Here is a 14,276-nt window from a genome sequence, read left to right as displayed (position 1 = left end):
TTGTACTCAGTTACTGGTCTAATGAGGGAATATTACAATGGAATTATAATGTATTTTGATCTGAAAACCATGCCCTTACTTAAGAGTTGTGCCACATAGAAGAACTTTCTCACCACAGTGGACACATGGAGATCAATGTTCAGATTACTGTCAACATGTGTACCCAGATCATGTTCCACTGAGTCCATTCTTGGGAGAATGCTGTCTATATTATAATTAGCTAGGTTATTTGCTTTCCCAAAGGGCATAATTATGCATTTTTTGCATTTAGTTTCAATCAATGGCTTTGGTACCAATTTTTATCTGCATTAATCCTGTTAGCACTATACCAGTCATTAAGGGATATAATGACTGGCCCAAATTTGTAGTCATCTGCAACTTGGTCACCCAAAGGCCATCTTCTTCTGCCTTGACTTTTGAAAACTATATTCCAAACAGGAAAAGGCCAAGCACTGGGACCCGTAGTACACCACTGGTGACTGCCTCTTGCTATAGGAGGATTCAACTACTTTGACAGTATGTTTCCTGTCAGTGAGACAAATGGCTGTCCACCTAGTGACATAGGGGTTTATGCATAGTTGAGAGACTTTCTCTATAATACCTGAGTGAGGAATTGTGTCAAATGCCTTGGCTAAGTCATGGTAGGTGGTGTGCACAGTCTTTCCCTCATCCATGGCCTTGGTGACCTTCTCAAAGAAGTCAACTAGATTCAACAGACATAATCTACCTTTTACAAATCTGAACTGGGTAGGGTCCAGAGTGTGGAGATTACCTATGTCTGCGCTGATAAGATCCATGAGGATTCTTTCCATGGCATTACATATGAGACTAGTCAGACATATAGATCAATATTTCCCTGGATTGGTAATGGACCACCTTTGTACAAAGGGATGACTGTTGCTGTCTTCCATTTTTCTGGAACATAGCCTGTCTGGAGACTGTGGTTAAACAGGGATGTAAGTGGGTCTGCTAGGTCATGTTTTATGTTATTTAAAAGGCAATTTGTAGTCTGGGCCCATAAAAGCTGTGTTTTTAGCCTTAGAGAATGCAGACACAATCCATTGTCTTGAGATAGTAGGCTGAGGAATGCTGGCAGGTATACTTTAGGGAACAACTGGTGGGATGGTGGGTAAAGTTTGATCTAGATCTATCAGCTAGCAGGTTAGCTATTTCCTTCATTTGAGTATAGGCGGTGCTATCCACTATCAGTGCATAGCTAAGCATTCACCTTAAGATTTCAGATGTAGTTAAAAATGCTTTTTGATTATCCTTATCTAGGGAGGCTATTTTTGCTTCATAATTTGCTTTTGAGGTCTTGACTAGGTATCTGACTTGTTTGTTTAGGCTAGTGAGGGATTTCTTCTTCTGCTGAGCTTGTTACCATTTATTCATGGACATTAGTTTATTTTTTGTGTAGCCTGTTTAAACCAGCAGTCCACCAGGGTGGCTTGTTTTTCCTGACAAGACCTGGGTTTAATCTGATCTAGTACTGCCAATTGTATACAATTGCTTAAGTGGCTATATATAATGATGAAGATGATGATGATGATGATGATGATGCTTAAGTGGCTATACAAGGCAATGGTGTACACCTCTGCATAGGACTCTGTGTTTTCTGGGATGGAGGAGCTTTGACATTTATTATGCTATCTCTTAATAAGAGGTAATTTGTCTTGGGGAAAAATTTTTTTTAGCATTTGTGAGTTTGATGGGGGTATCTGGTCTTATATTAATTTCAAAGGAGACTGATCTCTGGCCTGATCTTGCCAATGAAGACATTACACTGGGAGGATGCAGTACTCCCCCATGCTGGTAAGTGCTATGTCTAGAATATTATAGCCTCTAGTGGGTCTGCTGACCAGCTGTTCCAGAGCATTTGCATTGACAAAATCCAAGAACCTCTGAGCCTGCATGTTAGTGGTTGTATATGTTCCACTGTCAATAGTAGGATAGTTAAAATCACTAATGAATAAGAAAGTGGGATGTATGGTAGGTGTTTCTAGTAGTTTAGGTATTTGGTATGTCTTTCTTGGTGGGGACCTATACCTAGTGATGATGTGTTCGGGATTTTGCCTATAGATAGTTGGACATGTAGTAGTTTGACAGAGTCATTCCGTCTGACCAGTTTTGAGGTGTACTTATTCTTTATGAGGATAGATACAACTCCTCCTTTGGTTCTTTCTTACTCAGATAATGGTCTGAACTTATAGAAGACATTGTAGCCTTGCACAGCCAGGGTGCTTTCCACAGATTTGGGCCATGTCTCAGAGACTGCACAGACATCAGTATTTTCCAGGGTGAGGAGTGCTTCTAGGGAGTGTAGTGTCTTGTTTAGACACCTAGGATTTAGCGGCAGTACCTTAAGAATATCAAGAAAAGATTTTGTTACATTAGAAGGTTGGTTACTTTGACATTGCCTTGAAAAGGCCCTATAGGGGTGGCTAATGCCTTTGCCAATATATGAAAGCCTAGAAGGGACAGATGTAGACCATCTCTGGTAAAGCAGTGTGGCCTGGCAATCATGCTGTCCCCGGCTGACAAATATCAGATCCCCTTTGACTGACACCAAAAGTGATGTCAATCATTTTTTGTTTATATTGTGATGTCGTCCTTGGTGAAGGTAGACTGCTGCTCAAGTCTAGACACATGCCCAACTGTAACAAATAATATGAGAGCTCAATCATGTGTCTCTTCATATAGCCCGGGGAGGTACATCTCAGGTCATTTACACCCACATGGACTACAACAGAGTCATACTGGTAACTGTGGCTGAGTGACCTGACTGTTTATGTACTCTGTTGGATCATGGTATCTGAAAGGCAGCTAACCATCATTCTGTTTTTATTCAACCTGGTGAGGGGATATCTGTGTGTCTAGTTATGGAGTCTCCTATAACCAGTATGTAAAGTTTTGTGGTGGTTCTCTTTATGGGCTTGTTTTTTGAGACACTATTGCACTTTTGTTTTATGTATTGTAGTTGTTGACTTTGTTCTGTTTATATGAGTTTCTGGATGCAGTGTTTGGGAGGCCTCTGAGTTTTTGGTAAGTTACTAGTGAATAACTTTGCTTATGTGGGTTTATGTGTCAGATCCTTATTTGGTGTTGGAGGAGATGTGTGTGTGCTGATTACCTGTTTGGCATTTGATTTGTCTGTTTATGAGATTCCTGCCTTCAATTTCATAGTGTAACTATATCTGTAACATATAGTATTTTTTTTAGTTTCAAAATTAAGTAGTTATCACTATACATGAGACAACTGCTACATTGCCTCAGGATGCCCAGGTCCACCAGGTTGGCCACAGAGATATTAGGAAACTGCCCATCCATGATCTTTACTGTGGGTTTAGTGGGGGAAAAGAATGGGTTAAATAAAACTGGACTGTGATGGTGGCACAGACAGTCTGAGTAGGGACTATACTTTGTGAATTTGTGTCAAAAGCAGCCACACAAAGTGATGCTGCTTGGCAATTAACTCATTTACTCCAGAGTAGCAAGAGGCTGGGTACTGTATTAGTGATAGTTATTCTAGGGGAATGTCAGTATCAAGGCATTTGCATCTATACAGAGCACTGTTAACTGCCACTGCACAGACAGCAGCTTAGCACCAATTCTAAACTTAAAACCAAGTAAAGAGGGCAAGTTTTAAACTAACTACCAATAAAGAAAGCACACAATAAGCCTTTCACCAGGAATCCCCAACTCAGATAGGTTAGATTAGCATACTTCTGCCACAAGAGTGCAGAAGAAAACCTTCTAAATGTAGAATGGCTGGTTTGCAGCTCAGGTGTAAGAACACCACACAAGCTAACTGCAACAGCCCTAGAATTATTAGATATAATGTAATACAGTGCAATTCCATACTTAAAGCAGCAATAGACAGTACAATTTTTGTATGTAAAGTGCAGCAAAAAAACAGCAAATAACTTAAGAAACTACTAAAATAGTGTAACAATTAACAAGAGAAGTGCAACACAATATTTTTTTTCATCTTTTGGGTAATTGATTGTTCAGTTGAAAGCAGAGTCTCTGTACTCTCAAACGAAGTTGCCAAATAATGAGCAGATCTGAGAAAAATATGCCACTATTTTTGGAACTTAATCCCCCCATTATTTCACACTTTGTCCACATTTCTTGCATTAAGTTGCTGAGAGGTATACCTACCCCCATTCCTCCCCTCACAGTATTCGGTTTGTGCCGCTCCCTTTAATTATTCCACAATAATTCTTAAAATCTCTCTCCAAAACCAAAAGCACTAGATCAATAGTACCAGATAATAGCATATCAGACTGCCTCCTTGTTAGTTTAGAGCACTGTCTTAACAAGTAGCTTCTACATCTATGCAGTTTTTGCCTGTTCATTGGAACTAAGCCTGGAGGACAGCTGTTATGGTATACATCCACCAGCATAGTCCTACCACCAGCCCAGGGAATTATAACCTGATTCTGAAGACCCCTTAAAGCCTTTTTTAGGCAATGCCAAATTGAAAGACCTACTGACATAGCAAATAAAACCCCAAAAAACCTAAAGTTGCTACTGCTGAATGCTAGAAACCTAAACAAAAACCTCCAACTCACATTGGAGAATATAGGCATCTGTGCCATCACCTTATGGTTTAAATCCACAGAAAGTACTCTGGCAGCACAAGACTTGGCTGTCTTCAACACATTTAGACCATCAGCTGCAGAAACAGGATAAAAGGTGGAGGAATTTCAATCTATATTAGCAACAAGCATAACTCTTTGATGTTTAAACAGGAGGATGCTCTGAAATTTATCCACATGCAAATCAACATAGACGTCTCATACCATATCCTAGTAAGCTATAGGTCACACTCTATTTCCCTAGAATCCCATAGCTCATACCTCAGCCTATTGTTGACACTCACCATTAAACCAAATGCCCTATTTATGGGAGACTTTAACTATTACTCTATAGACTGGGAAATATATACTACCTCATACTCACAGGCACAGCGATTCCTGGACATTATTAACACAAATATCCTTACCAGATATTGTGCACACCCACCAGAGGTTAAAACAATAATATGGGAGAGTGCTGCAACCCCCCCATGTCACATCCTCACTGGTGAGATAAGACCACAAAACTGCCTCCTTCAAATGAAAATCATCTCAGTAACCCCAGCAAACCTTGTAACAGGAAATATTCCAAACCAAACTACATCTTATTAAGTTACAGTTTGTCAAAATTGAGTGCCTTTCCCAACCCTGAGTTCACAGCAACTTATGTGGAATTGTTCAAAGAGACCCTGTACAACTATATAGATGGCTCGAAAGAAGCTGCTGTACTTACTAGAAGTAGGCCCAAAACAAACTCTAAAAATAACCACACCGGTAGACTCCTTACCTTAATAGGATATACAACAAAAGAAAATAAGTTGTGACTAAAATCAGGAAGAGCAGCTCCCATAATGATAGAAGCTCACCAATCAAACAACTAAGAGGACTAAATAAGTCCAAAGCCAATTATGAGGTCAAGATTGCCTCGAAGGCTAAAGACAACCACAAGGCCTCCTACAGCTATGACTGAAACCTCAAAAGTAGCACACATCAGTGTCCTGAACTGGTGGTCAGTGGTGCCAACTTCACTGAGCAAAGCAATGCAGCCAATTTTCTGACTGACCAATTCAGCTCAAATTCACACTCCACTCCCCCCACCTCCCCTTTGAAATACTTACTCACATAACTCCTCACCCAGCTATCAGCAGGGAACAACTCCTGTGGCACTTGTTAAGATCAAAAACGCAGCCACAGTGGGCCTTGACAATATCCCAGAATGCCTACTAAATAACTAACATGATTTATCTGGGCCACTTGAGTCACATTTCAACTATACCCTTAAAACAGGCTTTGTACCATGAAAATGGAGGACAACAATGGATATCCTACTTCACAAGGGTGTAGCAACAAATGAACCAAGAAACTACACACCTATTAGTATGACTGTCTAATATGCAAAGCCATGGAACAAATAATCATGGACATGAGCAACAAAGACATAAGCAACCTTCAAATGCTGGACCCAACCCAGACTGGGTTTGTCAAGTGAAGGTCATGCCTACTAAACCTAGTGGACTTCTTTGAGGTCACCAAGGCAATGGATGATGAAAAAAAGAGCATATTGCCTACCTGACCTTGTCTATTGCATTTATTATAATACAGGGTTGCCAACCATCCAGAATTCATCCAGACTGTGCAGAAATAAGGGACACTGTCCGGAAAATGGAGACTGCCTTTTCTTGTCTGGAAAAAAAAATAAAATCTTTTCTTTTATTTTAAAGAAAAACTTTTTTTAAGGGTGTTCTTCTTTAAGAATGCCCTTTGCACTCAGTTGCACAGACGCAGAAACCAAGATTCTTTACATGACCTTTACATCTTCCATGTGGGTAGAATTTGAATTCCAATCTCCAGACGATATTTGGACTGCATAGTGAACCATCATGAATGGTTGGACAAATGAGAGGTGTGTGTGTGTGTGTGTGTGTGTGTGTGTGTGTGTGTGTGTGTGTGTGTGTGTGTGCGCTCTTCCTACTTATGTGTTGTTTTTTTTTTCAAAACTCATGATTGGTTGATTGACTATTCTAAAAGAATATCTACATTTATTACATTTACTTTTATCCTTGTAGCTTCTGTTGTGACTAAAACAAGTCAAGTAATGAGTACTTCACTTGCCAGGCTAACAAATATTTAAATAAAATAAAAAAAAAAAACACATACTGCTGGAGTATCAGTAAATACGGGATTTGTAAAGGTGCTTTAAGAGAAACACCTCTCTTCAGCTAAACATATTTGTATGCAGTACATTACCTACAGATCTACTGTTAAATTTTGGAGCCTACAAAATCATACTGGTTAGCATTAATTAGAAACTTAACCACATCACAGCTGCCAATCCAACCTCATGAAGAGGCAGATTAACAATTATAATGACAATTAGGTATTATATCTTTTAAAAATGAAACACAATGAGTAAAACTGCTTGCCGCTGACTCAGAGCTTAATTTCAGAAGGAGGTGCCTTGAGCTAAATTTGCTATTTCAGTATATTGTTTTCACCTGAGGAACTTTTATTACTGCTATTGTGATGACATATGGAATTAAACATCCTGAATTTGTAGTAGATGAAATCTCATCTGGCAAATTGTTTACTATCCTGTTTTGCAAGGTGTTCCCAGCATCTACTATTCAAATTGTATTTTTCTTCAGCTGCATTTTGATATAAAAATATTGTGTACCCTTTGATTATTATGAAACAGATAATTAATGTGTGATGAGCTTTGATTCATTTGCAAACTATATTAAGTCAACCATGCAACCCTTATAATGGCTAAATGAATTGCATTTCCTAACCTTTCTATCATTGTACATTATAATGGTTGTAACAGAGAAGACCTTTGTGAAACACATCCCTTGAGTGTGTGTGTGTGTGTGTGTGTGTGTGTGTGTGTGTGTGTGTGTGTGTGTGTGTGTGTGTGTACTTGTGCATGAACAAAGTAAAATTATTCTGTGTGTGTTTGTGTTGTTAGTGTGTATGTGTGTGAGGTGAATGCATGGGCATGCTCAAATTAGACTGCTCGTCTGTGTGTGTGTGTGTGTGTGTGTGTGTGTGTGTGTGTGTGTGTGTGTGTGTGTGTGTGTGTGTGTGTGTGTATTATACCTGCAACTCTGCTCTTACTCAAGGACCTTGGAACCATGTAATGTTTTTAGAGTTTCATAGTTCTTTCTATTCAGAAAAATGCATATCAATATCTTGCCCTTTTTTCTACATATAACTGTTTTAATTTTTAGCCTATTTGTTAACCAGATAAACTTAGTTTTTAGGAGCACTGTCTGGTTGAATTATTTGCTCAAAGTGGTACAGGAGACAAATAGACATGGAAAGAACCAAACTCTGTACCCTCAGCTAGAGGAAGCATCTCATTAATAGCTCAGAGAGTTATTTTCTGCACTAAATACTAGAATTTCACTCACTTCCACATTTTCTCAAAAGTCAATAAGGATTCAATATTCACTGAGGCTTACAGTCAGTCATTAGTTTCATAGTTTTTGCTGTTCAGACAATGCACCTTGGTACAAAGCCTGTTGTGCAGTTAATTTTTTTAAGTGACTTAGAATGGACTATCACTTATCTGTCTTCAGTTTTGCACCTGTCCTTTAAAAATGTACTCAGTCCTCAAAATATTGGCCTTGTACACTTTGCAGAGTAAAAAACAAAAAAGGTGAGCAGACTTGTGGAACTAACTCCTTTATTTGTAAGCGCTTTCGTTGGTACAAAATGAGTAATATATTATCTTTGATAATTGCCAGTTATAATTAAGAAAATATTATTTTTAGAAGTATAGTACTTTTCCATAATCACATTTATGCATTGCTCTGTACAGCAGATACTGATTTAGATAGTTATCATTTTTTCTGACATATGCTCAGAAAACCCACATCCTGCTGTTAGGATGAAAACTATCAAAAATGGATAAATGTTTTGCAACAAATATAGACAAATATCATGCCTCGCATCAGTACCCATCAATACCCAAACCCAACATCATTACCATTTAAAAAAAAAAAATATATATATATATATATATATATATATATATATATATATATATATATAAAATGATTCTGTGCAGAGTCTGAAATAAAAATTGCAGCTGCATTTTTAGTGGCCCTTATGTTTGGGTGTGATAGATGTTATGTATGGTGCCAAGTATAATTGTTGCTTGAATAAGCCTAGCCACAGCCCCGACCTCCAATGATTCCAGTAGTTGAGATCCTGAGATCTGCTGAGTAGAATGAAAATACAAAGTATACCTTTATGATGCTCTGCTGGGACAGGTTCCGAGGTAATGGCCGTATGTTTTCAGGTGGCTTTCAGTTTAATTTTGTTACACTTTTTTCCAGACTTTTCTTCATGCTTGCCATGCCTGATGTCCCTTGGTTCATTAGCTAACAGTCTTCTTTTGTCTGGCATATAATGAAGCAACAGTTTATTTTCCTGGTTTAGGTATCATTTCTGTCATTTACTGGATAAAGTGTGTGTTTGTATGTGAGATAGAAAACAAAAAGCATTAGATGCAAGGAAATATCCCACTGGGTCTTTTCATACTATGTGCACTGATATTCTAAAAGGTGTTTTAGAAAATAGCTCTTTGTCAACTTTTTTTTTTGTTCCTCAATACTCTTCAGGTCAAGCTGAAGGGCAGATTACCAGCTTACCATTTTTTAAAAGTAAATAGACAATTTATTCTTCAAGGGCAGCAGACACTGAATTTGTAGAAGAAACACTGAAATATAACATTGTTTGCTAGCAGCAACCTTTTCATTAGTTACAGATCTCTTTAATGTAGAATTATTCAGATGACTTTTACTTCTTCATAGATTGTGCAAATTGACTGACATTGGTTGATTGTAATGACAGAAGCTTGAGTGGCCTTTTAAGGTTGAAATGCTATGAATTTGGCAGTTTTCTCATTATTAGTTTATATGTTTTGTTTCATTGCTTACTGGTAAAATGTTCAAAACTATAAATTTAAAAGACTAACAAGTGGTGTTGTAGTATACAAATGATATAATTCAATTATTATACATTATAATTAATACAATCAGGAAGGTGAATCAAAGAACTTTTGCATGGTCATAAAAGTGTGTGCAATGGGCCTACAATTTGAAAACAGCCAAAAGGTAAACTTAATCCACAACTGGCCAGATGCATTTTCTTTGGATGTGGGTTTCAATGCTGTTTCAGAGAATGTGAGTTTCAAAGGCAGAGAAGTTTTAATGCTGTCTCTTTTCATTGTGAGACTGTATTGCTTTGTTTAGCAAATGTGTGTCAGTGGATTGTGCTATAAAATGGGAAATAAACGTTTTAAATGACATCCAAATATCTGTAATCATTGTAGAAGTAAAGCAGAAGACAGTATGGTATGCACACTGAGAGGTTTCAACAATGTTTATGGCAACTGGGGAGAAATGGAGAAATAGCCAAGTAATGGGACACTGGAGTGCCTGCATGGGTGGGGGCTATCAAACATACACACATTTTGCTTTCATGTACCTGTCCATAATTTTTGACATAGAAAGTTGGCAACCCTAACAATATCCCACTAGGGTATAGTTGGCAAATTCATCAAACTGGGCATAAACTTCTACATAACTCACTGGATTGCCAGCTGACACACAGACAGCACCCAGGAAGTCTGGGACTGGGGAGATCACCTCCAATAAGATACCAGTCACCAGTGGGGTAGAGCAAGGCCCTGTCTTAGGACTGCTTCTATTTGGCATCTACTTCTTAGAGGTAAAGGCTAATGTGAAAGATCTTTGGCTAGTAAAGTTGATAGATGACTTTAAACTGGGAGCTATAATAGATTCCCCCATGCCACAAACATCTTACAAGATAGTCTAACACAAACAGTTGACCTGTGCCAAAGTCATGGATTAAAACTCAATGGCAAGAAATGCTTTATAGTACTTTTTGGGAAGCTACTACTCAGGTTAATTGCTCCATTAATAAGACACCCGTAAGACTTGACCTGGTAGTCAGGGATCTGAGAACTTACGTAGAAAGTAATCTGGCCTTTGACCAACACGTGGCCAAGGTAATAAGAAAATCATCAACTTATAAGTAAGGGCATGGCATCTAGGTCCAAGAAATTCATAGAGCCACTTTATTCAGCTCTTATTAGCTCCATTGCTGATTATAGTGCCCAGATCAGCATATACCTGACCAGACATATGGAACAGTAAGAGGTTCCTTACAAGGAGAATCAAGGGTCTAAACACCCCTGTCCTATATGGATCTCCTTAAAGCCCTGTCTCTATATTTTGTTTCCTGCAGGTTGTTGAGAAGTGATCTATTCCTGGCATACAAGACATCCTCAGATCCTGCTCTGATGGGCCTTTTGCACATTTGCAAAACAAACAGAATTAGAACACTAGATCCAAGGATTTAAATTTTGCTTGTGACTTAAATAAGACATGTTGGAGATTCAGATATGTGTCTCAGAGAGCCCCATTCTCTGGAACAGGCTCCTTATTCATGTGAAGCAGAGTTCATCCCTAACCCTGTTTAAGCATAACCTTTATCCAGTGGATGGGAAATTGGAAATTCACCGTGGGCCTGGCCCCCATGCCTCTGATAGACAGAGGCAGACAGTAATGCCCAAACTAACATGCACTCCTTCACCCATAACTTCTAGAAACTTCCATACTAACATACCAATTCTTAATAAACCATTATACATAGGGGCACACTTGGGTTGGATTGCATGGCTAGCGTTATGAAGGCCCTGGCGATTGTTAGCCTAGTACATAACTAAGACCTATAAACCTATTAGTCTCAGAATAATTCACAAAATAATGTAATGTATCATTATGGAGCTCATCAACAATGACATTGGTAGCTTACAAGCCCCTCCATTCCAAATATTTTGCCTTTATAAAAGAGAGGTCTTGCCTATTAAATCTGGGCAATTTCTTTGAGGAAGTCACATTATTTTACAAGTCTGCAAAATGACCATGACCTACATGATATTTTACATTTTTAAAACAGGTAGCACCACCAACACCTGCTCAGGAAGACTAAAACTACACTGCAATATTAACAGATTCCACTGATGGGGTAGATAACTCTCTCAGAAGATCCCCCACTAATGGAATAAGCTCTTTCTCTATATCAAGTGAGTTAACTCCTTGACTCTCTTTAATACCAAATTGGGTGAGTGAATGGGGATCCACAGATTCACCCCTGGTCTAGCTGTTCAGAGCCTTATTGATGGAAGGAGCATGCTGTGGGAATTGTAGTGACTAGGTTTATAATGATCTACTTTACTGGCATCCTAGTACATACTCATGAACCTAAAATTCACATTTATTTTTGATATCTCACTGGGTTGATTAAAGACAAAAAGGCAAAAGGTTGTTTTTCCATATTTATAGACAATGTTTTTTTTTTCATAGAAAATGCAGGAAAGTATTTGTTCACATAAAAGGTTGTTGTTGTTGATCAGATCATCCTCCCTGTACAATTAACTAGGTAGAAAGACTGACAGGACTCATTAATGCATAGCATAAAAATGGCTGTTCTTGTAACTGGTGGAAAGAAGTAGAGTGTTGTTTATTGAAAATCCACTGATCATCTAGTAGACAATAGCAGTGGATAACACAATAGTCCAAGTGGCCTTTATTGCTATCAAAAAATATTTGATGTTTCTTTATAAAACACCAGGTTGATGCCTACATTGGAGCAAATGTATATGTGTTGTAAGTATCAGATGTTTATCTATCTATATGCAAAGGTACTTAGAAGTGTGACCAGTCTGAAGTGTGATTACTGCACCTACTGCTGTCAAGCCATTCTGGCATGTGCTAACTCTGTCTTGTGTTCTAGTCAAAATAACTTTGGTTCTGGCCATAATGACCAGTGCCAGTTTATGTTTGTCAAGCCGCTAGAAAATCATATAAAGTCAGTGTTTTGTATTTTTTGTATTTCATCCACTGATGATGGTGATATTGGAAAGTCCCTGTCATTAGCTTATATTAGCATAAAGGGATCTGCAGGGTTCCAAGCAGTGCTGATAATGAGAATTGTAAAGAATAGCTGACTAATTGTTGAATACGATATTATATGAAACCATTTTCATTTGACAGTAGAATCCATCCCTTGCCTTAATACAAGCCCTGCCACCTCGCCACCCATTGAGGATGGAATCTTAAAATCAGGGGACAGACTCCCCCTCCCCCCCTCATGCACATCCAAGCCTTTCCACATGTGAAGCATTTGAGACTTTATAAAGAAAGAGTTAATGACTCACCATATCAAAAGCCTCATGGATTGAATCAAACAGAACTCAAGGCATTATGTTGTAGTCCTCACCCTTAAGGATGGAATCTGTCAAGTGATAAATGATGACATTGTTGCCAAAGTCAGGCCTAGTTCATGCTGGCAGCAGGCAGAAAAGCATATATGTTTATGCATATGGGGTGTTAGTTCACAGTCTTTCCTGAAGTTGTTTATAATCACCATTCCATATACCTAGCAAGTACTGGGCAAAGGAAAATGGGTTAAAGTCATCAACAGATGTATAATCACAACTCCTGTTAAGAAGAACCCCCAACCCATATGAATAAAGCACTCTTCTATGAGAAGACAGAGTTTCTGAATAACAGAAACTAATGAGGTAACGTAATCAGTGCCCAGTCATAAGAGCTGAGGCATAGGTCATCTTCACTTGGATTTCCCGTCATAGGTTGCTGACTTAAAAGCTTCCATATCACTATGGTGACACATAATATCTATGTCAAATCTGAGAATGCAAAGTGTGACGTTTTCAGTTTTCCCATGAGTGCATAGTTGTATTCACAGGGTTATGACTCAGATTTGTAAATTATCTTTATTCACTCAATTTCTACTTTTAAACAAGCAAATGAGTTAACCAATGTCCAAGTTTACCACCAAAAAATTACCTTTGTCTAGGGTGCTTACCTGGTTCAAAGCTACTAAAATATTTTAAACATAACATATATATCTGTGACATGCAGATGAGCTGAGTCATAACTATGCCTAGTTAGAACAGCTGAGTCATGTCCATTCCCAGTTTTCTTGCTAAGCTCTTATTTACTTATAGGTTTCAGATGGAGAGGTTCTCACTTGAGAAACATAGAATTATGAAACTCCCTGGCATAGCCACTCTCAAGAAAAATGAGTCAGTGTCCCAAACATCATTTCCCATAATAGGTTTTGTGGATGGGTTTTCCAGAATATCATCTTTCCTGGTAGGTTATGTGGATTAGGGTTTCATAGCATTGCCTTGATTGGTAGTTCATGTGGATTACTGCTCCAAATCATCATCTATCCTGGTAGTTTTTGTAAATTAGTGTTCCAGAATATCATCTCTCCAGGTAGTATGTGGACTAGATTTTCAGAAAATATGGTGGTTTGTGTGAATTAGTATGACAGAGCATCTTTTATCCAGGTACTTTTACATGGATTGGTGTTCAGAACATAATCTTTTTGACAATTTATGTAGATTAGTATTCCACAACATAATTTAGCCTCATAATGTATTGCATTCATTCATCAAACAGTGACAGCAAATCAGCATATTGCTATCTTGAATGTTACTTACCAATAAGCTATTCCAGAATATTCAGTTTTATCATGTCAATCTGGTCCTGCCTTTTCTCATTAGTCTGACAGCCAAATTATATTTATTTATTTGTCTTGCAGTCTACTGAACCCACCCACCATACTTTGCAC

This window comes from Protopterus annectens, chromosome 11.part0 (assembly GCF_019279795.1).
Source record: "Protopterus annectens isolate FY-2018-M chromosome 11.part0, PAN1.0, whole genome shotgun sequence".
Lineage (NCBI taxonomy): Eukaryota > Metazoa > Chordata > Ceratodontiformes > Protopteridae > Protopterus > Protopterus annectens.
This window is presented reverse-complemented; position numbering follows the sequence as displayed.